This window comes from Dendropsophus ebraccatus, chromosome 5 (genome assembly GCF_027789765.1).
Source record: "Dendropsophus ebraccatus isolate aDenEbr1 chromosome 5, aDenEbr1.pat, whole genome shotgun sequence".
NCBI lineage: Eukaryota > Metazoa > Chordata > Amphibia > Anura > Hylidae > Dendropsophus > Dendropsophus ebraccatus.
Window position 1 is genome coordinate 6,224,670 of NC_091458.1, and position 26,538 is coordinate 6,251,207.

The window sequence follows — 26,538 nt, forward strand, 5'->3', positions numbered from 1 at the left end:
TACACAGTCTATAGGGGGAGTATACACAGCCTATAGGTGGAGTATACACAGTCTATAGGGGGAGTATACACAGCCTATAGGGGGAGTATGCACAGTCTATAGGGGAGTATACACAGCCTATAGGGGGCATATACACAGTCTATAGGGGGAGTATACACAGCCTATAGGGGGAGTATACACAGCCTATAGGGGGCATATACATAGTCTTTAGGGGGAGTGTACACAGTCTATAGGGGGAGTATACACAGCCTATAGGGGGAGTATACACAGTCTATAGGGGGAGTATACACAGCCTATAGGGGGAGTATACACAGCCTATAGGGGGAGTATACACAGCCTATAGGGGGAGTATACACAGCCTATAGAGGGAGTATACACAGCCTATAGGGGGAGTATATACAGCCTATAGGGGGAGTATGCACAGCCTATAGGGGAGTATACACAGCCTATAGGGGGAGTATACACAGGCTATAGGGGGAGTATGCACAGCCTATAGGGGGAGTATACACAGCCTATAGGGGGAGTATGCACAGCCTATAGGGGAGTATACACAGCCTATAGGGGGAGTATACACAGGCTATAGGGGGAGTATACACAGCCTATAGGGGGAGTATACACAGCCTATAGGGGGAGTATACACAGCCTATAGGGGAGTATACACAGCCTATAGGGGGAGTATACACAGCCTATAGGGGGAGTATACACAGCCTATAGGGGGAGTATACACAGCCTATAGGGGGAGTATACACAGTCTATAGGGGGAGTATACACAGCCTATAGGGGGAGTATACACAGTCTATAGGGGGAGTATACACAGTCTATAGGGGGAGTATGCACAGCCTATAGGGGGAGTATACACAGCCTATAGGGGGAGTATACACAGCCTATAGAGGGAGTATACACAGCCTATAGGGGGAGTATACGCAGCCTATAGGGGGAGTATACGCAGCCTATAGGGGGCGTATACACAGTCTATATGGGGCGTCCTCCTGAGGTTTTCTGACGTCTCCTGTTCTCTCTGTAGAGGTCGTCCGCCTTCTGTCCTTCCTATACGCCAGCACTGGGGAGAACTACGGAATATTGCGGGTGCTGGAGCCATACGGAGACCGCGTGCTGGAGACTCATAGGCGGAGATTATCACTGTCTCCTCGGTAAGTTATCCACAAGATGGCGGGTGGGGGTCGTTATATAATATTTACCCATTGCCTACAGGACTTCCCCTACAGGGACACAATGAGGACGCCCACAAGTCGCTGTCCTCTTACCATACATCTATATCCCAATACATCCTGCACCTACAGACTACAGCAGCTCATATCTCAGCTTCCTGGCAGTGGTGATGGGATATAGGGGTCCTTACAGGATTTAGGTGCAGACAGGAATTACATCTGATGTTCCTCACATTACACCAAGAGCTGCACTCACAAAGCTGCCGGACAGCCCCGCTCCCATAGCTCCCGCACTCTGCACTTTACTATAGACTCTTATATAGAATGGTTATTACATGTCTCACGTTATATCTCTACCTCCCGCAGCTGCACCTTCACGCTCTGGATCTACGTCACACAACGATGTCCGACAGATTTCTGCGGAGTTTTCTACCATCTGGACATAAAACACGATTATGTGACCCCTGCACTACTAATGACAGATACAGGTATGAGCACGCTCCTGATCACACAGGTATCTGTGGTGTACGCTCCTGATCACACAGGTATCTGCTGTGTACGCTCCTGATCACACAGGTATCTGCGGTGTTTGCTCCTGATAACACAGGTATCTGCGGTGTACGCTCCTGATCACACAGGTATCTGCGGTGTACGCTCCTGATCAAACAGGTATCTGCGGTGTACGCTCCTGTTCACATAGGTATCTGCGGTGTACGCTCCTGATCACACAGGTATCCGTAGTGTCGCTCCTGATCACACAGGTATCTGCGGTGTACTCTCCTGATCACACAGGTATCTGTGGTGTACGCTCCTGATCACACAGGTATCTGCGGTGTACTCTCCTGATCACACAGGTATCTGCGGTGTACGCTCCTGATCACACAGGTATCTGCGGTGTACGCTCCTGATCACACAGGTATCCGCAGTGTACGCTCCTGATCACACAGGTATCTGCGGTGTACGCTCCTGATCACACAGGTATCTGCGGTGTACGCTCCTGATCACACAGGTATCCGCTGTGTACGCTCCTGATCACATAGGTATCTGCGGTGTAGGCTCCTGATCACATAGGTATCTGCGGTGTAGGCTCCTGATCACACAGGTATCCGCGGTGTACGCTCCTGATCACACAGGTATCTGCGGTGAACGCTCCTGATCACACAGGTATCTGCGGTGTACGCTCCTGATCACACAGGTATCTGCGGTGTACGCTCCTGATCACACAGGTATCTGCGGTGTACGCTCCTGATCACACAGGTATCTGCAGTGTACGCTCCGGATCCTGATCACACAGGTATCTGCGGTGTACACTCCTGATCACACAGGTATCCGCAGTGTACGCTCCTGATCACAAAGGTATCTGCGGTGTACGCTCCTGATCACACAGGTATCCGCAGTGTACGCTCCTGATCACAAAGGTATCTGCGGTGTACGCTCCTGATCACACAGGTATCTGCGGTGTACGATCCTGATCACACAGATATCTGCTGTGTACGCTCCTGATCACACAGGTATCCGCGGTGTACGCTCCTGATCACACAGGTATCCGCGGTGTACGCTCCTGATCACACAGGTATCCGCAGTGTACGCTCCTGATCACACAGGTATCTGCGGTGTACGATCCTGATCACACAGGTATCTGCGGTGTACGCTCCTGATCACACAGGTATCTGCGGTGTACGATCCTGATCACACAGGTATCCGCAGTGTACGCTCCTGATCACAAAGGTATCTGCGGTGTACGCTCCTGATCACACAGGTATCCGCAGTGTACGCTCCTGATCACAAAGGTATCTGCGGTGTACGCTCCTGATCACACAGGTATCTGCGGTGTACGATCCTGATCACACAGATATCTGCTGTGTACGCTCCTGATCACACAGGTATCCGCGGTGTACGCTCCTGATCACACAGGTATCCGCGGTGTACGCTCCTGATCACACAGGTATCCGCAGTGTACGCTCCTGATCACACAGGTATCTGCGGTGTACGATCCTGATCACACAGGTATCTGCGGTGTACGCTCCTGATCACACAGGTATCTGCGGTGTACGATCCTGATCACACAGGTATCCGCGGTGTACGCTCCTGATCACACAGGTATCTGCGGTGTACGATCCTGATCACACAGGTATCCGGGGTGTACGCTCCTGATCACACAGGTATCTGCGGTGTACGCTCCTGATCACACAGGTATCTGCTGTGTACGCTCCTGATCACACAGGTATCTGCGGTGTACGCTCCTGATCACACAGGTATCTGCGGTGTTTGCTCCTGATAACACAGGTATCTGCGGTGTACGCTCCTGATCAAACAGGTATCTGCGGTGTACGCTCCTGATCACATAGGTATCTGCGGTGTACGCTCCTGATCAAACAGGTATCTGCGGTGTACGCTCCTGATCACACAGGTATCTGCGGTGTACGCTCCTGATCACACAGGTATCTGCGGTGTAGGCTCCTGATCACACAGGTATCTGCGGTGTACGCTCCTGAACACACAGGTATCTGCGGTGTACGCTCCTGATCACACAGGTATCCGCATTGTACGCTCCTGATCACACAGGTATCCGTAGTGTCGCTTCTGATCACACAGGTATCTGCGGTGTACGCTCCTGATCACATAGGTATCTGCGGTGTACGCTCCTGATCACACAGGTATCCGCAGTGTAGGCTCCTGATCACATAGGTATCTGCGGTGTTTGCTCCTGATAACACAGGTATCTGCGGTGTACGCTCCTGATCACACAGGTATCTGCGGTGTACGCTCCTGATCAAACAGGTATCTGCGGTGTACGCTCCTGTTCACATAGGTATCTGCGGTGTACGCTCCTGATCACACAGGTATCTGCGGTGTAGGCTCCTGATCACACAGGTATCTGCGGTGTACGCTCCTGAACACACAGGTATCTGCGGTGTACGCTACTGATCACACAGGTATCTGCGGTGTACGCTCCTGATCACACAGGTATCTGCGATGTACGCTACTGATCACACAGTTATCTGTGGTGTACGCTCCTGATCACACAAGTATCTGCGGTGTACGCTACTGATCACACAGGTATCTGCGGTGTACGCGCTCCTGATCACACAGGTATCTGCGGTGTATGCTCCTGATCACACAGGTATCCGCAGTGAAGGCTCCTGATCACACAGGTATCTGCGGTGTACGCTCCTGATCACACAGGTATCTGCGGTGTACGCTCCTGATCACACAGGTATCTGCTGTGTACGCTCCTGATCACACAGGTATCTGCGGTGTACGCTCCTGATCACACAGGTATCTGCGGTGTACGCTCCTGATCACACAGGTATCTGCGGTGTACGCTCCTGATCACACAGGTATCTGCGGTGTACGCTCCTGATCACACAGGTATCTGCGGTGTACGCTCCTGATCACACAGGTATCCGCAGTGTAGGCTCCTGATCACATAGGTATCTGCGGTGTACGCTCCTGATCACACAGGTATCTGCGGTGTACGCTCCTGATCACACAGGTATCTGCTGTGTACGCTCCTGATCACACAGGTATCTGCGGTGTACGCTCCTGATCACACAGGTATCTGCGGTGTACGCTCCTGATCCTGATCCTGATCACTCAAGTATCCGCAGTGTAGGCTCCTGATCACATAGGTATCTGCGGTGTACGCTCCTGATCACACAGGTATCCGCAGTGAAGGCTCCTGATCACACAGGTATCTGCGGTGTACGCTCCTGATCACACAGGTATCTGCGGTGTACGCTCCTGATCACACAGGTATCCGCAGTGTAGGCTCCTGATCACATAGGTATCTGCGGTGTACGCTCCTGATCACACAGATATCTACGTTGTACGCTCCTGATCACATAGGTATCTGCGGTGTACGCTCCTGATCACACAGGTATCTGCGGTGTACGCTCCTGATCACACAGGTATCTGCGGTGTACGCTCCTGATCACACAGGTATCTGCTGTGTACGCTCCTGATCACACAGGTATCTGCGGTGTACGCTCCTGATCACACAGGTATCCGCAGTGTAGGCTCCTGATCACATAGGTATCTGCGGTGTACGCTCCTGATCACACAGGTATCTGCGGTGTACGCTCCTGATCACACAGGTATCCGCAGTGTACGCTCCTGATCCTGATCACTCAAGTATTTGCAGTGTAGGCTCCTGACCACATAGGTATCTGCGGTGTACGCTCCTGATCACATAGGTATCTGCGGTGTAGGCTCCTGACCACATAGGTATCTGCGGTGTACGCTCCTGATCACACAGGTATCTGCGGTGTAGGCTCCTGATCACATAGGTATCTGCGGTGTACGCTCCTGATCACATAGGTATCTGCGGTGTACGCTCCTGATCACACAGGTATCTGCGGTGTACGCTCCTGATCACACAGGTATCCGCAGTGTAGGCTCCTGATCACATAGGTATCTGCGGTGTACGCTCCTGATCACACAGATATCTACGTTGTACGCTCCTGATCACATAGGTATCTGCGGTGTACGCTCCTGATCACACAGGTATCTGCGGTGTACGCTCCTGATCACACAGGTATCTGCGGTGAAGGCTCCTGATCACACAGGTATCTGCGGTGTACGCTCCTGATCACACAGGTATCTGCGGTGTACGCTCCTGATCACACAGGTATCCGCAGTGTAGGCTCCTGATCACATAGGTATCTGCGGTGTACGCTCCTGATCACACAGGTATCTGCGGTGTACGCTCCTGATCACACAGGTATCTGCGGTGTACGCTCCTGATCACACAGGTATCCGCAGTGTACGCTCCTGATCCTGATCACTCAAGTATTTGCAGTGTAGGCTCCTGACCACATAGGTATCTGCGGTGTACGCTCCTGATCACATAGGTATCTGCGGTGTACGCTCCTGATCCTGATCACACAGGTGTCTGCGGTGTAGGCTCCTGATCACACAGGTATCTGCGGTGTACGCTCCTGATCACACAGGTATCTGCGGTGTACGCTCCTGATCACATAGGTATCTGCGGTGTACGCTCCTGATCACACAGGTATCTGCGGTGTACGCTCCTGATCACACAGGTATCTGCGGTGTGTGCTTTTGTCTTATCCCAGATTAGAGGGGTTTAGCTAATATCATTATAATCTCCGGATTAACCTATGAGTCACTGTGGAGGAATCTCTGGAATTGTACACAGTCACTCCACAGGGTTATAAAGGGACATGGCGCTTTATTTATGGATGATGGGCGGGCACCGAGGGGGTAATGGTCAGCTGTATAGTAAAGGAACACCAGAGATTGTCAGACATGGAGGGATCAACGACCCTTTGTTCATCTAGTACATTTGAGGCGGAACCTCCTGGGCAGGGCTGGGGTTAGGGGAGGTCTTTATCCTGAAGCCCCTCCCATGAGGAGCTTGTTTCTTGTATGTGGATTAACATCACCTAGAGGGGGCAGCAATGTAATAACTGCTATCAAATGTAGGCCGCATGGTCAACAGACCTGTCCTGAAATACTCTGTGCTTCTGAGGACTATAGTAGTCATTGTTCTCCTTCTTATTTCCTGCATAGTTTCTGCGGTCACACAGGGTACAGATTAGATCAGGATGTTCTGCTTCCTCCCAAGTATTTGCACAGGATAATGGTTCTCTCTGCTCCCTCCCTGCCTGGTGTATCAGTCTCTGAGTCGTTTCATCCAGCTGTCCCCAGACCCTGAATGCCACAAGTCCTCATCACTTGTGTAGTCATGTAGTCAGTCATTGTGTCCTTCTCTGCAGGTTATCTGCACGTTCAGGTGGAGCTGCTGTCCCGGGAGCCGCAGGCGTTTCTAAGCCGGAGGCCGATACCCCTGAACCAATGGTGCCAGATCCAGCTGATACTGGAGACCTCACTGGTGGGAATATTATATACTCCATGTGTAGCCTACTGCATGTACTAATACTCACATCATCTTCCAGAGCTGCACTCACTCTTCTGTTCTTACATCATGTCTCATCCTTCAGAGCTGCACTCACTATTCTGCTCTTACATCATGTCTCATCCTTCAGAGCTGCACTCACTATTCTGCTCTTACATCATGTCTCATCCTTCAGAGCTGCACTCACTATTCTGCTCTTACATCGTGTCTCATCCTCCAGAGCTGCACTCAGTATTTTGCTGTTACATCATGTCTCATCCTCCAGAGCTGCACTCACTATTCTGCTGTTACATCATGTCTCATCCTCCAGAGCTGCACTCACTATTCTGCTGTTACATCATGTCTCATCCTCCGGAGCTGCACTCATTATTCTGCTCTTACCTCATGTATAATAGTTTGTTAACGGTGGTGATGATAATGATGGTGGTAGTAGTAGTAGTGGTAAAGGCTACGGTGATGGTGGAGATGGTGATAATGTTATTTATCTCATTATCTTTCCTAGGGAAACCTGACTGTGATATGTGGAGATAAGGTGGACGAGATCATATACAGGTACCATACATATATACTTCTCTCCCTGGGATCCATGTCTATATATCCACCATAGTCATCAGCATGCTCCCACCATAAGTCCCTATGTTCATCCTATGGCTAAGTTCACACAACGTAAATTTTCAATAAATAACGGCTGTTGCAATACCGGCCTCTATTTATTGAAAATTAAAATAACATTGTGTCCTATGAAATCGCGGACGGAGTGTATACAATCTATATACATACATTCTGTATACACTCCGGCCGGGATTCCATGTGGCCGCATAGAAAACTGACATGTGTGGCCGCTATTCATAAAGTGTCTGCACAAGACTGACAGTGCAGACAATGTAAAGTGCGACCGCGGCCGCACTTTACATTGTCTGTTATGATGACTTGGAAAGCGGGCCCAAATGCACCCCCATTCCAAATCTAAAGAAGTGAAGTTCATCTGGCCAATACTGTCGTACCTGCCAGCGTGAACTTCACTGACAGTAGCTGTTCAGTGACATGGCCGTTGTCATACCTTGCATTAACCTGGTAAACTTACATATACATGAGGGGAATGACAATGTTTGGGCAAATATTGGTGTGAACAAGCCTTTATATCCCACTTACATCCAGAGCTGCAATCATTATTCAGCTGTCAACTGAGCTTCCACAACAAATCTGCAGAATAGTGAATTCAGCTCTGGGTGTGACTAGAGTAACAGCTGGGATCACTGTATAAAGGCTCCCTTAGAGTTCTATATAGTGTCCTCCTGCTTTCACACTGTCTCCTTGGTTCTCCTCCAGGTTTCCATACGCAGTTTTGCTCTCGGACACAGCTGGAAGTTTCTCTTTGGGCGGCTCTAAGTATGTGCAGGGGATTAGTGGTTTCTATGGCCCAAGTGTTTACTACAGGAACAGGATTGTGCCTGTGTATAAGGTAAAATTATCCACCTCGGGAACCACTGTAGTCCACGCTATGGCTTCCTCCGCCATCTAATGGCACCTATGAGTGCAGCTCTGGAGGATGTGTACTGTGTGAATCCGGCCTCATGGGTTGCAGTACATGTTTTTAATCTCCACTTGAATTCATATCACTTGACCACACAAATTTTGGGGGCTCGTCCGGGATGGACACTTTACCACACTAATTTTGGGGGCTTGTCCAGGATGGACACTTTACCACACTAATTTTGGGGGCTCGTCCGGGATGGACACTTTACCACACTAATTTTGGGGGCTCGTCCAGGATGGACACTTTACCACACTAATTTTGGGGGCTCCTCCAGGGTGGGCTTTTTATCACACTAATTTTGGGGGCTCGTCAGGGATGGACACTTTACCACACTAATTTTGGGGGCTCGTCCGGGATGGACACTTTACCACACTAATTTTGGGGGCTCGTCCAGGATGGACACTTTACCACACTAATTTTGGGGGCTCGTCCAGGATGGACACTTTACCACACTAATTTTGGGGGCTCCTCCAGGGTGGGCTTTTTACCACACTAATTTTGGGGGCTCGTCCAGGGTGGGCTTTTTACCACACTAATTTTGGGGGCTCGTCCGGGTTGGACACTTTACCACACTAATTTTGGGGGCTCGTCCAGGATGGACACTTTACCACACTCATTTTGGGGGGCTCGTCCAGGGTGGGCTTTTTACCACACTAATTTTGGGGGCTCGTCAGGGATGGACACTTTACCACACTAATTTTGGGGGCTCGTCCAGGGTGGGCTTTTTACCACACTAATTTTGGGGGCTCGTCAGGGATGGACACTTTACCACACTAATTTTGGGGGCTCGTCCAGGATGGAAACTTTACCACACTAATTTTGGGGGCTCGTCCAGGATGGACGCTTTACCACACAAATTTTGGGGGCTCGTCCAGGGTGGGCTTTTTACCACACTAATTTTGGGGGCTCGTCCATTGTGGAAACTTGACAACACAAATCCATAAAGCTAATTTAATTTGAAGAAGCAGATTTTGGGGGCTCGTCCGGGATGCTTATCTGTACATACAGTTTCTGTACCTTTTATTTTCTTCCTAAGACTCCGCCTCCCCGGCTGGTAGAGAGCATGGAGCTCCCTGAGTGGTCCCGGAAGTGTGAGGCCTTTACAGAGGAATGTTCCAAGAGGTTCCTGCACTTTCTGTCGCAGCAGAAACTGACAGGTATGAACATGTACAGTAGGCCTCATGTCACAGATGCACAGGTCTTCATATTGTACTCTGTGCCTGCATCCTCCACCACAGGAATCTGCCTGGACATCTACCATCAGTACCAAACTGGTTATGGCCCGAGGTCCTCCAGGCCGCAGTGCTTCACATGGGATTCACCTCCGCTCCCACATAGAGTCCTTATCACCAGGATGCTGAGGAGGAGGGCGAGCAGGGCGGGTGAGATCACTGACTGTACAGTATATATGGATAGTATTGTGTACTATTATGTAGTATAGTATTATATATTATAGTGTAGCATAGTATTGTGTACTATCATGTAGTATAGTATTATATATTATAGATCAGTATAGTATATATTATAGTGAAGCATAGTATTATATATTATAGTGTAGCATAGTATTGTATATTATAGTGTAGTATAGTATTATATATTATAGTGTAGTATAGTATTATATATTATAGTGTAGTATAGTATTGTATAGTGTAGTATAGTATTTTATATTATAGTGTAGTATAGTATTGTATAGTGTAGTATTATATATTATAGTGTAGTATTGTATATTATAGTGTAGTATAGTATTATATATGGGGCTAGGTTCACACTAGGTAACTGTGCGGCTGTATTTTTTATGCGGCTGTAAATGTGCGGGTGAAACTCCGGCCGTGGGAAAAAATAGACATGCGGCTCAAAACATACGGTCATTTACTTGGAAATCTGGTTCAACTAAAAATAACAAATAAAATCTTAAGAAAGTGATGGAAACACCTCTGGATGCATCTGGGAAAGCAGGGAAACAGTTTACATGAATCGCTATTACCGGGGTTTGCGATCCTCTGCAGTATGCCGATGTCTCTCATGGTTAATCTATTAAAATAATAAAACACATTTTCGTTGTAATAAAGTCCCTTTCGTTGTTCAATAATAAATTTAACCTAATCCATCATTTTGCAATTAAATATACTGTTAAAATAAATAGATATATAAATAAATGTATATTTATATATATATTTATTTTTTGACAGTATATTTAACCCCTTCAAGACTAAGCCTATTTGGGCCTTAATGACCAGGCTCATTTTTCAAAATCTGACCTGTGTCACTTTATGCGCTTATAGCTCAGTGATGCTTTAACATATGCTAGCGATTCTGAGATTGTTTTTTTGTCACATATGGCACTTTATATTAGTGGCAAAATTTGGTCACTACTTTGTGTGTTTTTTGTGAAAAACATCAAAATATCATGAAAAATTAAAAAAATTTGCATTTTATGAACTTTGAAATTCTCTGCTTCTAAAAAAAGAAAGTCGTAGCACATAAATTAGTTACTAAGTCACATTACCGATATGTCCTCTTTATTCTGGCTTCATTTCATAAACATATTTTAATTTTTTAGGGTGTTACGGGGCTTAGAAATTTATCAGCAAATTACCACATTTTCGTGAAAGTTTCCAAAACTGATTTTTTTAGGGACCAGTTCTTATCTTAAGTTGATTTAGGAGGCTTGTATACTGGAAACCATCATAAGTGACCCCATTTTGGAAACTACACACCTTAAAGAATTAATCTAGGGGTATAATGAGCATTTTAACCCTACAGGGGCTGGAGCAAAGTATTCACTATTAGGCCGTAAAAAAAATGGAAAATTTAAATTTTCCAATAATATATACGTTTAGAGTAAAGTTTCTAATTTTCAAAAGGAACATGAGAGAAAAAGCACCCCAAAATTTGTAACACAGGTTCTCATGAGTACAACGGTACCCCATATGTGGGCGTAAACCACTGTATGGGCACACAGCGGGGCTCAGAAGGAAGGGAGCGCCAATTAGCTTTTCCAATGCAGATTTTGCTGAAGAAGTTTCTGAGCACCAGGTGCGTTTGCAGCGCCCCTGTAGTGTCAGCAGAATAGAACCCCCCCAAAAGTCACCCCATTTTGGAAAGTACACCCCTCAAAGAATTCATCTTGGGGTAGGATGAGCATTTTGACCCCACAGGTGTTAGAGGAAAGTATTCAAAATTAGACCGTAAAAATGAAAAACTCGAATTTTTCCAATAATATGTTCGTTTAGTTTGAAATTTCTCAATTTCACGAGGAACAAGAGAAAAAAATTACCCCAAAATTTATAAAGCAGATTCTCTTGAGTACAACGGTACCCCATATGTGGGCGTAAACCACTGTATGGGCACACAGCGAGGATCAGAAGGAAGGGAGCGCCAATTAGCTTTTTCAATGCAGATTTTGCTGTAGAAGTTTCTGAGCGCCAGGTGGGTTTGCAGCGCCCCTGTAGTGCCAGCAGAGTAAAATCTCCCCATAAGTCACCCCATTTTAGAAAGTGCACCCCTTAGAGAATTCATCTTGGGGTGTGGTGACCATTTTGACCCCACAGGTATTAGAGGAAAGTATTCAAAAGTAGACAGTAAAAATGAAAAACGCGAATTTTTCCAATAATGTGTTCCTTTAGTTTGAAATTTCTCAATTTCTCGAGGAACAGGAGAGAAATGTCACCCCAATATATGTAAAGCAGGTTCTCCTGAGTACAATGGTACCTCATATGTGGGCATAAACCACTGTATGGGCACACAGCAGGGCTCAGAAGGGAAGGAGCGCCAATTTGCTGGAGCAAAACCGCAGCTAGTAATGGTTATTAGAATAGCGCAGTTACTAAAATACAATAAAAAAAATGAGATTACAGGTAACGTGGGGTGGTTACGGGCAACCAGGGGTGGTTACGGACAGTCTGGGGGTGGTTACGGGCAACCTGGGGTGCTTATGGGTAATCTGGGGTGGATACGGACAACCTGGGGTGGTTACTGGTAGTCTGGGGTGGATACGGACAACCTGGGGTGGATACGGTGAACATGGGGTGGTCACAGGCAACCTGGGGTGGTTACAAGCAACCTGGGGTGGTTACAAGCAACCTGGGGTGGTTACGGGTAATCTGGGGTGGTCACAGGCAACCTGGGGTGATTACCGGCAACCTGGGGTGGTTACAGGCAACGTGGGGTGGATACGGACAACCTGCTGTGGTTACAGACAACCTGGGGTGGTTATGGGTAATCTGGGGTGGATACGGTCAACATGGGGTGGTCACGGACAACCTGGGGTGGTTACAGGCAATGTGGGGTGGATACGGACAACCTGCTGTGGTTACAGACAACCTGGGGTGGTAACGGGTAATCTGGGGTGGATACGGTCAACATGAGGTGGATACGGTCAACATGGGGTGGTCGCGGCAACCTGGGGTGGTTACAGGCAACTTGGGGTTGTTACGGGCAACCTGGGGTGGTTACGGGCAACCTGGGGTGGTAACGGGCAACCTGGGGTGGTTACGGGCAATGTGACATGGATACGGACAACCTGCTGTGGTTACAGACAACCTGGGGTGGTTACGGGTATTCTAGGGTGGTTACAGGCAACCTGCTGTGGTTACGGGCAACGTGGGGTGGTTACGGGCAACGTGGGGTGGTTACGGACAATCTGGGGTGGTTACGGGCAATCTGGGGTGGTTACGGGCAATCTGGGGTGGTTACGGATAAACTGAAGTGCTCATAGGTAATCTGAGGTGGGTAACTGTAATCTGGCGTGGTTACGGGCAATCTGGAGGCGGTCATTGGCAATTTGGGGTGGTTAGAGGCAAGGTGAAGTGGTCAGTGGCAACGTTCGGTGGTCAGTGGCAACGTGCGGTGGTCAGAGGCGACGTGCGGTGGTCAGAGGCATCCTGCGGTGTTCAGAGGCAACCTGCTGTGGTTGCGTGCAATCTGGGGGGGTTACATGTAATCTGGCATGATTACGGCAACCTGGGGTGGTCACAGGAAACCTGGGCGGGGGGGGGGGGGGGGGGGTTACAGACAATCTGGCATTGTTATGGATAAACTGAAGTGTTTATAGGTAATCTGGGGTGGGTACATGTAATTTGGGGTGATTATGGACAATCTGGAGGGGGTCACTGGCAACGTGCGGTAGTTACGGGCAACGTGCGGTGGTTACGGGCAACATGCGGTGGTTACGTGTAATCTGGGGGGTTACGTGCAATCTGGCGTGATTACGGACAACCTGGGGCGGTTACGGGTAATCTGGGGGGGTTAAGGGTAATTTGGGAGTAAACTGCAATTATTACTATAATAAAAAGTGTGTGTTTTATTTTTTTGTATGTTTGTCACTTTTTGTATTTTATACATTCATTTTCACTGTATTACTATGATTACTGTGATATTTTCTATCAAAGTAATCATAGTTCAGTGACAGAGACCAAATTGGTCTCTGTCACTTTAAATTTTCAGAGCTTGGCTGGTTGTGGAGCGCATGCGCACTTCATAACCAGCCTGGACGTCGAGGAGGAAGGAGCTCCAGGAGCCGGTGAGTATATGGGGAAGGGACGAGGGTGACTGAGGGACGAGGGTGACAGGGGGGGTGGGGGGCGACTTGGGGGGGGGCACGGTGACACTTTTTATCCCCTGTCACCAATCATTGATGGTGACAGGGGATAAAAAGTGCCGGGTTCCACATGGCACAAGCGATCAGCGGTATATAGTATATACCGCTGATCGCTTGTACCGGGACCCCACAGGGGGGGTCCCGATGACTGCCCCATGCTCTCCGCTACCTCCGGTGGCGGAGAGCATGGGGCTTTCATTCATTTTTATTTTCTGATCACTGTGAACAGACATTAGTCTGTTCACAGTGATTGCGGCGGCCATCTTGGATCTGATGGCCGCCGCGGGGAGGGAGAGGGTTAGTGACCAGCCCACTAGGGGGGCTGATCTGGGGTCTGATTGACTTATTTCATCTCCCCCCGCCGTGGATTCACGGTGGGGGGAGATGAAATGCAGTACAGCGCCGGCCCATTAGTGACCGCCGTATCGGCGGCCACTAAGGGGTTAACTGCCGGGATCCGGGCACGGCACGGATCTCGGCAGTTGCGGCGGGTGCCCGGCTATCACTGACAGCCGGGCCCCGCCGAGGATGACAGGAGTGCAGCTCCTGCGCCCCTGTCATCCCGTGGACGTACCGGCACGTCCATCTGCAGGAACTGTATGCAGATTTGGACGTGCCGGTACGTCCATATGCGGGAAAGGGTTAATTGCACAATGATGGATTCGTTAGAATTAAATTATTGACCAACGAAACTGAATTTATTTAATCGAAAATGTGTTTTATTAATTAAATATTAATTAGTACAGGAAGCTCTATAAGCCGTTAATTCATATTCCCGGTAATAGAGCTTTCTGTACTAATCATCACTTTACTGTAATGAAAACATCAAATGTTTCTTCTAATTCTGTTATCACAATAGCATTATTAGAAGAAACATTTAGAATTATATGTGTGCTCAGCTGATTGGCTGATCGGCTCAGCGCACATATAGTTAGCGGGTCGGCAGCACAGTGACTTCATTGTGCTGCGGACCAGAGAAGAGACAACATCGGGGTGAGTATAGAGCTCTCCCCACCCCCTCCCCAGCACTGCACCCCTCCCAGCAAGGAAGGGGGGGTCACTTAACCCCTTCCTTGCTGGGATGGGTGCAGTCTGGCATCAGTCTGGCCCCCAAGGGGTTAAGGAGGATGCAGTACATCCTCCCTTAACCCCTTGGGGGCCAGACTGTAAGCAGCAATCTGTAAAGATGCTGCATACTGTAAGGAGCACAACACCGCTCACAATGATGGGTGTTGTGCTCCTGTTTGTGTGTTTTTTGTGTGTTTCTCCCTTTTTGTTTTTCAGATATCGGTATCCTGGGGATTACGTCGGATTCCGTGGACTACGTCGATGACCAGCGGTTGTTTGTTGTTGTTTTTTTATAAAATGGTCAATGAGGGGTGTGGGGGTGTTTTTATTTGAATAAAAAATTTTTAAACTTGTGTCTTGTCTTTATTTCTTTACTTTATAGACTTAGTAGTGGAAGCCGTCTAATAGACGGAATCCATTACTAAGTTGGGGCCTAGTGTTAGCCGGTATAAAATGGCTAACACTAACCCCCTATTATTACCCCAGTACCCAATGCCACCAGGGGTACTGGGAAGAGCCGGATGCCAGTGGTCCCGGAGCGTCAATATTGGCGCTCCTGGACCGGGCGGCAGCAGGCTGGTAAGATTTAGGCTGGGGAGGGCCTAAACCAATGGCTCTTCCCACCCTGGTGTTACCAGGCTGCTGTCGTTTGGTTTTTAACCCGGCTGGTTATAAAAATAGGGGGGACCCTATGCGTTTTTTTTTTATTATTTATTTATTTAAAAAAAAAACCCGCATAGGGTCCCCCCTATTTTTATAACCAGCCGGATTAAAAAACAAACGACAGCAGCCTGGTAACACCAGGGTGGGAAGAGCCATTGGTTTAGGCCCTCCCCAGCCTAAATCTTACCAGCCTGCTGCCGCCCGGTCCAGGAGCGCCAATTTTGACGCTCCGGGACCACTGGCACCCGGCTCTTCCCAGTACCCCTGGTGGCATTGGGTACTGGGGTAATAATGGGGGGTTAGTGTTAGCCATTTTATACCGGCTAACACTAGGCCCCGACTTAGTAATGGATTCTGTCTATTAGACGGCTTCCACTACTAAGTCTATAAAGTAAAGAAATAAAGACAAGACACAAGTAAAAAATATTTTTTATTCAAATAAAAACACCCCAACACCCCTCATTGACTATTTTATTTAAAAAAAAAAACACCAAACAACCTCTGGTCATCGACGTAGTCCACGGAATCCGACGTAATCCCCAGGATACCGATATCTGAAAAACAAAAAGGGAGAAACACACAAAAAACACACAAACAGGAGCACAACACCCATCATTGTGAGCGGTGTTGTGCTCCTTACAGTATGCAGCATCTTTACAGATCGCTGCTTACAGTCTGGCCCCCAAGGGGTTAAGGGAGGATGTATTGCATCCCCCGTAACCCCTTGGGGGCCAGACTGATGTCAGACTGCACCCATCCCAGCAAGGAAGGGGTTAAGTGACCCCCCCTTCCTTGCTGGGAGGGGTGCAGTGCTGGTGAGGGGGTGGGGAGAGCTCTATACTCACCCCGATGTGTCCTCTTCGCTGGTCCGCAGCACAATGAAGTCACTGTACTGCGGACCGGCTCTTTATATGTGCGCTCAGCCGATCAGCCAATCAGCTGAGCGCACATATAATTCTAAATGTTTCTTCTAATAATGCTATTGTGATAACAGAATTAGAAGAAACATTTGATGTTTTCATTAAAGTAAAGTGATGATTAGTACAGAATGCTCTATTACCGGGAATATGAATTAACGGCTTATAGAGCTTCCTGTACTAATTAATATTTAATTAATAAAACACATTTTCGTTGTAATAAATTCAGTTTTGTTGGTCAATAATTTATTTCTAACGAATCCATCATTTTGCAATTAAATATACTGTCAAAAAATAAATATATAGATAAATATACATTTATTTATATATCTATTTATTTTAACAGTATATTTAATTGCAAAATGATGGATTCGTTTACATTTAATTATTGAACAATGAAAGGGACTTTATTACAACGAAAATGTGTTTTATTAATTTAATATATTAACTATTAGAGGCATCGGCATTCGGTATCATTGCCGGCTATTTTTGAAGTACTCCGTACGGACCGCCTGTCAATCCACGGCCGCATGTCCAGCCGCAAAAAATGGTCTTGTTCATTTTTTACGGGTCCATTTACGATCGGCTGTAGATTCAGAGATAGTGTGCACTGTGCAGCCGTATATCGTGTACTTTCCAGCGTACGCATGAACCAGAAAAATCCGGCCGATGATTTATCGCCCGCAATACAGCCGCACAGATACAGAGTGTGAACCTAGCCTTATATATTATAGTGTAGTATAGTGTTGTGTGTATATTATAGTGTTATAATTGTGACTATTCCCTCGGTATATCCCTCACAGGTCACGTCACGTTTAATGGTGAGCTCTTTGGCCGAGCTCTGTACAGAATATTCAGCAGGAGGATGGTGGCTGGTTTCTCCAGGGTGAGGCGCTCTCTGCCCCTCCTGCTCCAGGCTGGATGTCTGGGCTATCACCCTGCGCTCTACATGGCGGCCGTCCTGCACCAGACAGGCCTGGGGGTGAAGAAGGACACGGCTAAGGTGATATAGTGTGTGATGGGGATGGACAGCTGGGATGTGGCAGAGGAGATGGCGGTTTTCTTCTCATTCCCACAATCTTACTCCCTCCTCATGTCCAGGCCCTGAAGTTCAGCCTCATTGCTGCACAGAACGATGAGCGTCTCTCCCAGCTGTCTCTGGGGCACAAGCACCACCTGGGGGTGGACGGGTACCCGCTAGACTACGACCTGTCCTATGGATATTACTCCAATATCGCCAGCCAGACGGTGACTGACCGACTGCACCCTGACAAGAACCAGGTGGGGTATTATACTAACCACAAGCATCATGTCTCATCCTCCAGAGCTGCACTCACTATTCTGCTGCTGTTACATCATGTCTCATCGTTCAGAGCTGCACTCACTATTCTGCTGTCACATCATGTCTCATCCTCCAGAGCTGCACTCACTATTCTGCTGTTACATCATGTCTCATCCTCCAGAGCTGCACTAACTATTCTGCTGTTACATCATGTCTCATCCTCCAGAGCTGCATTCACTATTCTGCTGTCACATCATGTCTCATCCCCCAGAGCTGCACTCACTATTCTGCTGTTACATCATGTCTCATCATCCAGAGCTGCACTCACTATTCTGCTGTTACATCCTGTCTCATCCTCCAGAGCTGCACTCACTATTCTGCTGTTACATCGTGTCTCATCCTCCAGAGCTGCACTCACTATTCTGCTGTTACATCGTGTCTCATCCTCCAGAGCTGCACTCACTATTCTGCTGTTACATCCTGTCTCATCCTCCAGAGCTGCACTCATTATATCTGCTGTTACATCATGTCTCATCCTCCAGGAGCTGCACTCACTATTCTGCTGTTACATCATGTCTTATCCCCCAGAGCTGCACTCACTATTCTGCTGTTACATCATGTCTCATCCTCCAGAGCTGCACTCACTATTCTGCTGTTACATCATGTCTCATCCTCCGGAGCTGCACTCACTATTCTGCTGTTACATCATTTCTCATCCTCCAGAGCTGCACTCACTATTCTGCTGTTACATCATGTCTCATCCTCCAGAGCTGCACTCACTATTCTGCTGTTACATCCTGTCTCATCCTCAGTATATCACCCAGTGACAATGTCTCGCCCCCTGCAGGCATTTGTGGAGTTGATCCGCCTGACAGACGAGGAAGTTCTCAAGCAACAGACGAAAGAAAATGACGATCTGTTCATGTGGTTGAGGTTCCAGGCGAGACAAGGGGTGACCTCAGCTCAGGTACTGCAGGCTACAGACAGGGGGCGTCCTCAGGTACTCGAGGCTACAGACAGGGGGCGTCCTCAGGTACCGGAGGCTACAGACAGGGGGCGTCCTCAGGTACTGGAGGCTACAGACAGGGGGCGTCCTCAGGTACTGGAGGCTACAGACAGGGGGCGTCCTCAGGTACTGGAGGCTACAGACAGGGGGCGTCCTCAGGTACTGGAGGCTACAGACAGGGGGCGTCCTCAGGTACTGGAGGCTACAGACAGGGGGCGTGCTCAGGTACTGGAGGCTACAGACAGGGGCGTCCTCAGGTACTGGAGGCTACAGACAGGGGGCGTCCTCAGGTACTGGAGGCTACAGACAGGGGGTGTCCTCAGGTACTGGAGGCTACAGACAGGGGGCGTCCTCAGGTACTGGAGGCTACAGACAGGGGGCGTCCTCAGGTACTGGAGGCTACAGACAGGGGGCGTCCTCAGGTACTGGAGGCTACAGACAGGGGGCGTCCTCAGGTACTGGAGGCTACAGACAGGGGGCGTCCTCAGGTACTGGAGGCTACAGACAGGGGGCGTCCTCAGGTACTGGAGGCTACAGACAGGGGGCGTCCTCCGGTACCGGAGGCTACAGACAGGGGGCGTCCTCAGGTACCGGAGGCTACAGACAGGGGGCGTCCTCAGGTACTCGAGGCTACAGACAGGGGGCGTCCTCAGGTACCGGAGGCTACAGACAGGGGGCGTCCTCAGGTACTGGAGGCTACAGACAGGGGGCGTCCTCAGGTACCGGAGGCTACAGACAGGGGGCGTCCTCAGGTACTGGAGGCTACAGACAGGGGGCGTCCTCAGGTACCGGAGGCTACAGACAGGGGGCGTCCTCAGGTACTGGAGGCTACAGACAGGGGGCGTCCTCAGGTACCGGAGGCTACAGACAGGGGGCGTCCTCAGGTACTGGAGGCTACAGACAGGGGGCGTCCTCCGGTACCGGAGGCTACAGACAGGGGGCGTCCTCCGGTACCGGAGGCTACAGACAGGGGGCGTCCTCAGGTACTGGAGGCTACAGACAGGGGGCGTCCTCAGGTACTGGAGGCTACAGACAGGGGGCGTCCTCAGGTACTGGAGGCTACAGACAGGGGGCGTCCTCAGGTACTAGAGGCTACAGACAGGGGGCGTCCTCAGGTACTGGAGGCTACAGACAGGGGGCGTCCTCAGGTACCGGAGACTACAGACAGGGGGCGTCCTCAGGTACTGGAGGCTACAGACAGGGGGCGTCCTCAGGTACCGGAGGCTACAGACAGGGGGCGTCCTCAGGTACCGGAGGCTACAGACAGGGGGCGTCCTCAGGTACTCGAGGCTACAGACAGGGGGCGTCCTCAGGTACCGGAGGCTACAGACAGGGGGCGTCCTCAGGTACTGGAGGCTACAGACAGGGGGCGTCCTCAGGTACCGGAGGCTACAGACAGGGGGCGTCCTCAGGTACTCGAGGCTACAGACAGGGGGCGTCCTCAGGTACCGGAGGCTACAGACAGGGGGCGTCCTCAGGTACTGGAGGCTACAGACAGGGGGCGTCCTCCGGTACCGGAGGCTACAGACAGGGGGCGTCCTCCGGTACCGGAGGCTACAGACAGGGGGCGTCCTCAGGTACTGGAGGCTACAGACAGGGGGCGTCCTCAGGTACTGGAGGCTACAGACAGGGGGCGTCCTCAGGTACTGGAGGCTACAGACAGGGGGCGTCCTCAGGTACTGGAGGCTACAGACAGGGGGCGTCCTCAGGTACTGGAGGCTACAGACAGGGGGCGTCCTCAGGTACCGGAGGCTACAGACAGGGGGCGTCCTCAGGTACTGGAGGCTACAGACAGGGGGCGTCCTCAGCTCAGTTCCTGCATACAGGATTAGTGTTGTATCCTGGCAGCTGGCTGTGCTGTGATGTCACTGGGGGATGATTGGCGGGTGGAGTTGGCAGCCGGCTGCGCTGTGATGTCAGCAGGGGAGGATTTACGGGATGGGGCAGGGTGGGGCGGGTGGTGCATGGGGGTGCAGGGTGGTACGGGTGGTGCAGGGCAGGGCGGGTTGGCAGCTGGCTGTAGACATAGAGGATGTTTGTGTAGGTAATGAGACAATGATGAGTGACAGGTAACACGTGTATGGCGGTATACACTGACACCCGCCTGTCTGTCATCAGCAAGCCGTCAGCCGGATGCTCTTCTGGGGTCAGCAGGGAATCTCCTCCAATCCTGAGGTCGCTGTCAAGTTCTATGAGAAGGGGGCCGTGCAGATGAAAGACCCCGTGATGATGTACGACTATGGGGTGGTGCTCCTGAGGGTGAGTGTAAGCTCTTCTGCCCAGATTATCCTCATTACCTACTGCCAGAAATGGAGAGTCACACATCATAAATATATACAGTATCACCACCTTAATAATACCGACATATAGTGACAGCTAACAGTGCCATATAGTGCTGATATAATAGTGCCATATAGTGCTGATATAATTGTGCTGATATAATAGTGCCATATAGTGCTGATATAATAGTGTGATATGGGGCTGATGTAATAGTGTGATATGGGGCTGATATAATAGTGCCATATAGTGCTGATATAATAGTGCCATATAGTGCTGATATAATAGTGCCATATAGTGCTGATATAATAGTGCCATATATTGCTGATATAATAGTGCTGATATAACAGTGCCAAATAGTGCTGATGTAATAGTGTGATATGGGGCTGATATAATAGTGCAATATAGTGCTGATATAACAGTGCCATATAGTGCTGATGTAATAGTGTGATATGGGGCTAATATAATAGTGCCATATAGTGCTGATATAACAGTGCCAAATAGTGCTGATATAATAGTGTGATATGAGGCTGATATAATAGTGCCATATAGTGCTGATATAATAGTGCCATATAGTGCTGATATAATAGTGCCATATAGTGCTGATATAATAGTGCCAAATAGTGCTGATATAACAGTGCCAAATAGTGCTGATATAATAGTGTGATATGGGGCTGATATAACAGTACTATATAGTGCTGATATAAGCGCCATATAGTGCTGATATAAGTGCCATATAGTGCTAATATAATAGTGTGATATGTTGCTCATAAAATGGTGCCATACAGTGCTGATATAATAATGCCATATAGTGCTGATATAATAGTGTGATATGGGGCTGATATAATAGTGCCATATAGTGCTAATATAATAGTGTGATATGTGGCTCATAAAATGGTGCCATACAGTGCTGATATAATAATGCCATATAGTGCTGATATAATAGTGCCATATAGTGCTGATATAATAGTGCCATATAGTGCTGATATAATAGTGCCATATAGTGCTGATATAATAGTGCTGATATAATAATGCCATATAGTGCTGATATAACAATGCCAAATAGTGCTGATATAATAGTGTGATATAGGGCTGATATAATAGGGCCATATAGTGCTGATATAATAGTGCCATATAGTGCTGATATAATAGTGCCATATATTGCTGATATAATAGTGCTGATATAATAATGCCATATAGTGCTGATATAACAGTGCCAAATAGTGCTGATATAATAGTGTGATATGGGGCTGATATAATAGTGCAATATAGTGCTGATATAACAGTGCCAAATAGTGCTGATATAATAGTGTGATATGAGGCTGATATAATAGTGCCATATAGTGCTGATATAATATTGCCATATAGTGCTGATATAATAGTGCCATATAGTGCTGATATAATAGTGCCATATAGTGCTGATATAATAGTGCCAAATAGTGCTGATATAACAGTGTCAAATAGTGCTGATATAATAGTGTGATATGGGGCTGATATAACAGTACTATATAGTGCTGATATAAGCGCCATATAGTGCTGATATAAGTGCCATATAGTGCTAATATAATAGTGTGATATGTGGCTCATAAAATGGTGCCATACAGTGCTGATATAATAATGTGATATGGGGCTGATATAATAGTGCCATATAGTGCTGATATAATAGTGCTGATATAATAATGCCATATAGTGCTGATATAACAGTGCCAAATAGTGCTGATATAATAGTGTGATATGGGGCTGATATAATAGGGCCATATAGTGCTGATATAATAGTGCCATATAGTGCTTATATAATAGTGCCATATATTGCTGATATAATAGTGCTGATATAATAATGCCATATAGTGCTGATATAACAGTGCCAAATAGTGCTAATATAATAGTGTGATATGAGGCTGATATAGTAGGGCCATATAGTGCTGATATAATAGTGCCATATAGTGCTGATATAATAGTGCCATATAGTGCTGATATAATAGTGCCATATATTGCTGATATAATAGTGCTGATATAATAATGCCATATAGTGCTGATATAACAGTGCCAAATAGTGCTAATATAATAGTGTGATATGAGGCTGATATAATAGTGCCATATAGTGCTGATATAATAGTGCCATATAGTGCTGATATAATAATGCCAAATAGAGCTGATATAATAGTGTGATATGAGGCTGATATAATAGTGCTGATATAATAATGCCATATAGTGCTGATATAACAGTGCCAAATAGTGCTGATATAATAGTGTGATATGGGGCTGATATAATAGTGCAATATAGTGCTGATATAACAGTGCCAAATAGTGCTGATATAATAGTGTGATATGAGGCTGATATAATAGTGCCATACAGTGCTGATATAATATTGCCATATAGTGCTGATATAATAGTGCCATATAGTGCTGATATAATAGTGCCAAATAGTGCTGATATAACAGTGCCAAATAGTGCTGATATAATAGTGTGATATGGGGCTGATATAACAGTGCCATATGGTGCAGAAATGACAGTACCAAATAGTGCTGATATATTAGTGTGATATGGGGCTGATATAACAGTACTATATAGTGCTGATATAAGCGCCATATAGTGCTGATATAAGTGCCATATTGTGCTAATATAATAGTGTGATATGTGGCTCATAAAATGGTGCCATACAGTGCTGATATAATAATGCCATATAGTGCTGATATAATAGTGCCATATAGTGCTGATATAATAGTGTGATATGGGGCTGATATAACAGTACTATATAGTGCTGATATAAGTGCCATATAGTGCTGATATAAGTGCCATATAGTGCTGATATAACAGTGCCGACAGACTCCGACCATGAGAGTGTCAGGTTCTCATGTTTTTCTCTCTGCCTGGCTGCTGATTCATGTGATTCCTTTTGGATTCTTCTGCGGATTCTTCCATTGATTACTTTTGGATTCTTCTGCAGGGTCAGGGAGTGAAGCAGGACATCCCTCGGGCGCTGGAGTTCCTGAGGAAGTCAGCGGAGATGGTGAGAGTGCTCCCCCTCCTGGATTTAGGATCCCCTGTTTGTAGGATGGGGCTGTGATCTTCTCTTCATTGTCAATAACCTACATTACTATCTACCTGCTGGGTATCAAGCCAACCGGTCACCTAACCAAACAGTCCATCAGCTAAATTATCAAAGAATGAACCAACTGGGCAGCCAGCAAACCACCCAACTGACTATCCAATTTATCACCCAACTAGACTATCCAACCAACCAGACTATCCAATTTATCACCCAACTAGACAATCCAACCAACCAACCAGACTATCCAACTTATCACTCAACTACACTATTCAACCAACCAACCAGACTATCCAGCTAACCAACCAACCAGACTATCCAACCAACCAGTCTACCCAATCAACCAACCGGACTACCCAAATAACCAATGAGACTATCTAGCTAACCAAGCAACCAGACTATCCAACCATGCAGTCTACCCAACCAACCAGACTATCTAACCAACCAGTCTACCCAACTAACCAAGCAACCAGACTATCCAACCAACCAGTCTACCCAACCAACCAGACTATCCAACTTACCAACCAACCAGACTATCCAATTACCCAACCATTCAGACTATCCAGCTAACCAACCAACCAACCAGACTATCCAACTAGCTAACCAACCAGACTATCCAACCAACCAACCAACCAGTCTACCCAATTAACCAACCGGACTATCCAAATTACCAATCAGACCAACCAACCAGACTATCCTGCCAACCAACCAACCACACTATTCAACCAACCAGACTACCCAACCAACCAACCAGACTATCCAGCCAACCAACCAACCACACTATTCAACCAACCAATCCATCACACTAACATCCAGTCAACTAACTGACCATACAGCCAAACCAACCAACCTACAAATCTATCTACCTACTGGGTATCAGGCCAACCAGGAGACTATAGATATCAGCATGTATCCTCTGTAACATAAATCTCAGTATATATATAGCTCACTGTATATACCAGCATGTACCCTGTGTAATATATATCTCAGAATATATAGGTGACTGTAGATACAAGTATATATAACACATACATTGCAGTAGATATTTCTGTGACTCTTCTTCTCTTCAGGACTTTGTTCCGGCTCTGAACAGTCTCGGCTGGTATTACGAACAGTATGAAAAGGATTACGAGAAAGCCGTGGAGTATTGGGAGAAAGCGGACAAGCTAGGGAACCCCGAGGCTCCATTCAACCTAGGAATCCTGAACTATTATGGACTGATCCCCGGGAAACCACAGAATCACGTGAGTTACTGTATTATGCCCCATCCCCCCCACTACAGAAGACCAACAATGGGGAGGGGCAGGAGTTTAATAGTAGTCATGTTTTTGTTTCCATAACATGTCAGTATTCCCATATATCACTTGTACACGTATAGTATTGGATTAGCTTCTGCAGCAGCTGCCTGACACTCCCTGAGTACTACCAGCCTGTTACTGGGTTTCTTGCCTTGATGACACTGAGTACATGACAGTTAGCGTTTAGCTGTTGGGTCACATGACTGACACAGGGGCGGAAACTTCATTATACTGGAATATCTAGATAAAAGTCAGACTGGACCTGATCTGATGACATCCGAGGACTCCCACCAGTTGCCCATCATTGAGTTCAGGACTTTCTGGTTCCCTGCCATCTTACAGCCCATCGCTCTTTGTTCAGTCTGCAGCATACCACTACTACCTGCGCTCCGCTCTCCGAGGCCACATCGATGCCGCTGTGCACCTCTCTGACTTCTGGATAGAGGGTCTTCCGGAGGTCGTGGGTCGGCTGCCGTATGATGCGGTGATGTAAGTTATGATGTCATAGTCCCAGGTTTCATTTTGATGACTCTCTTATGGCTGAGGCGTCCTCTTTCTCCTCTCATTGTGCCCTACACCAAGCTGATCTGTGGAGGAGCAAAGCAAGAGCGACCGGGACACCCTGAGCTAATCACAACCAGGAACTGGCTCCTAATATGTCCGATTGGTTGGGATGAATGGCAGTAACTGGTTTTCTAGGCTGTGATTGGCTGATTCACTTCAATTAGAATAACTCCCAGATATAGTATATACTATTACAGTATATAGAAAGTTATCACCCTCCTCCCCAT

General features: G+C 47.7%; 1 pseudogene; it reads left to right on the forward strand.

Moving 5' to 3' along the window:
• Positions 1-26,538, forward strand: part of LOC138792212 (protein sel-1 homolog 3-like) — a 47,030-nt pseudogene that overhangs the window by 12,894 nt on the left and 7,598 nt on the right.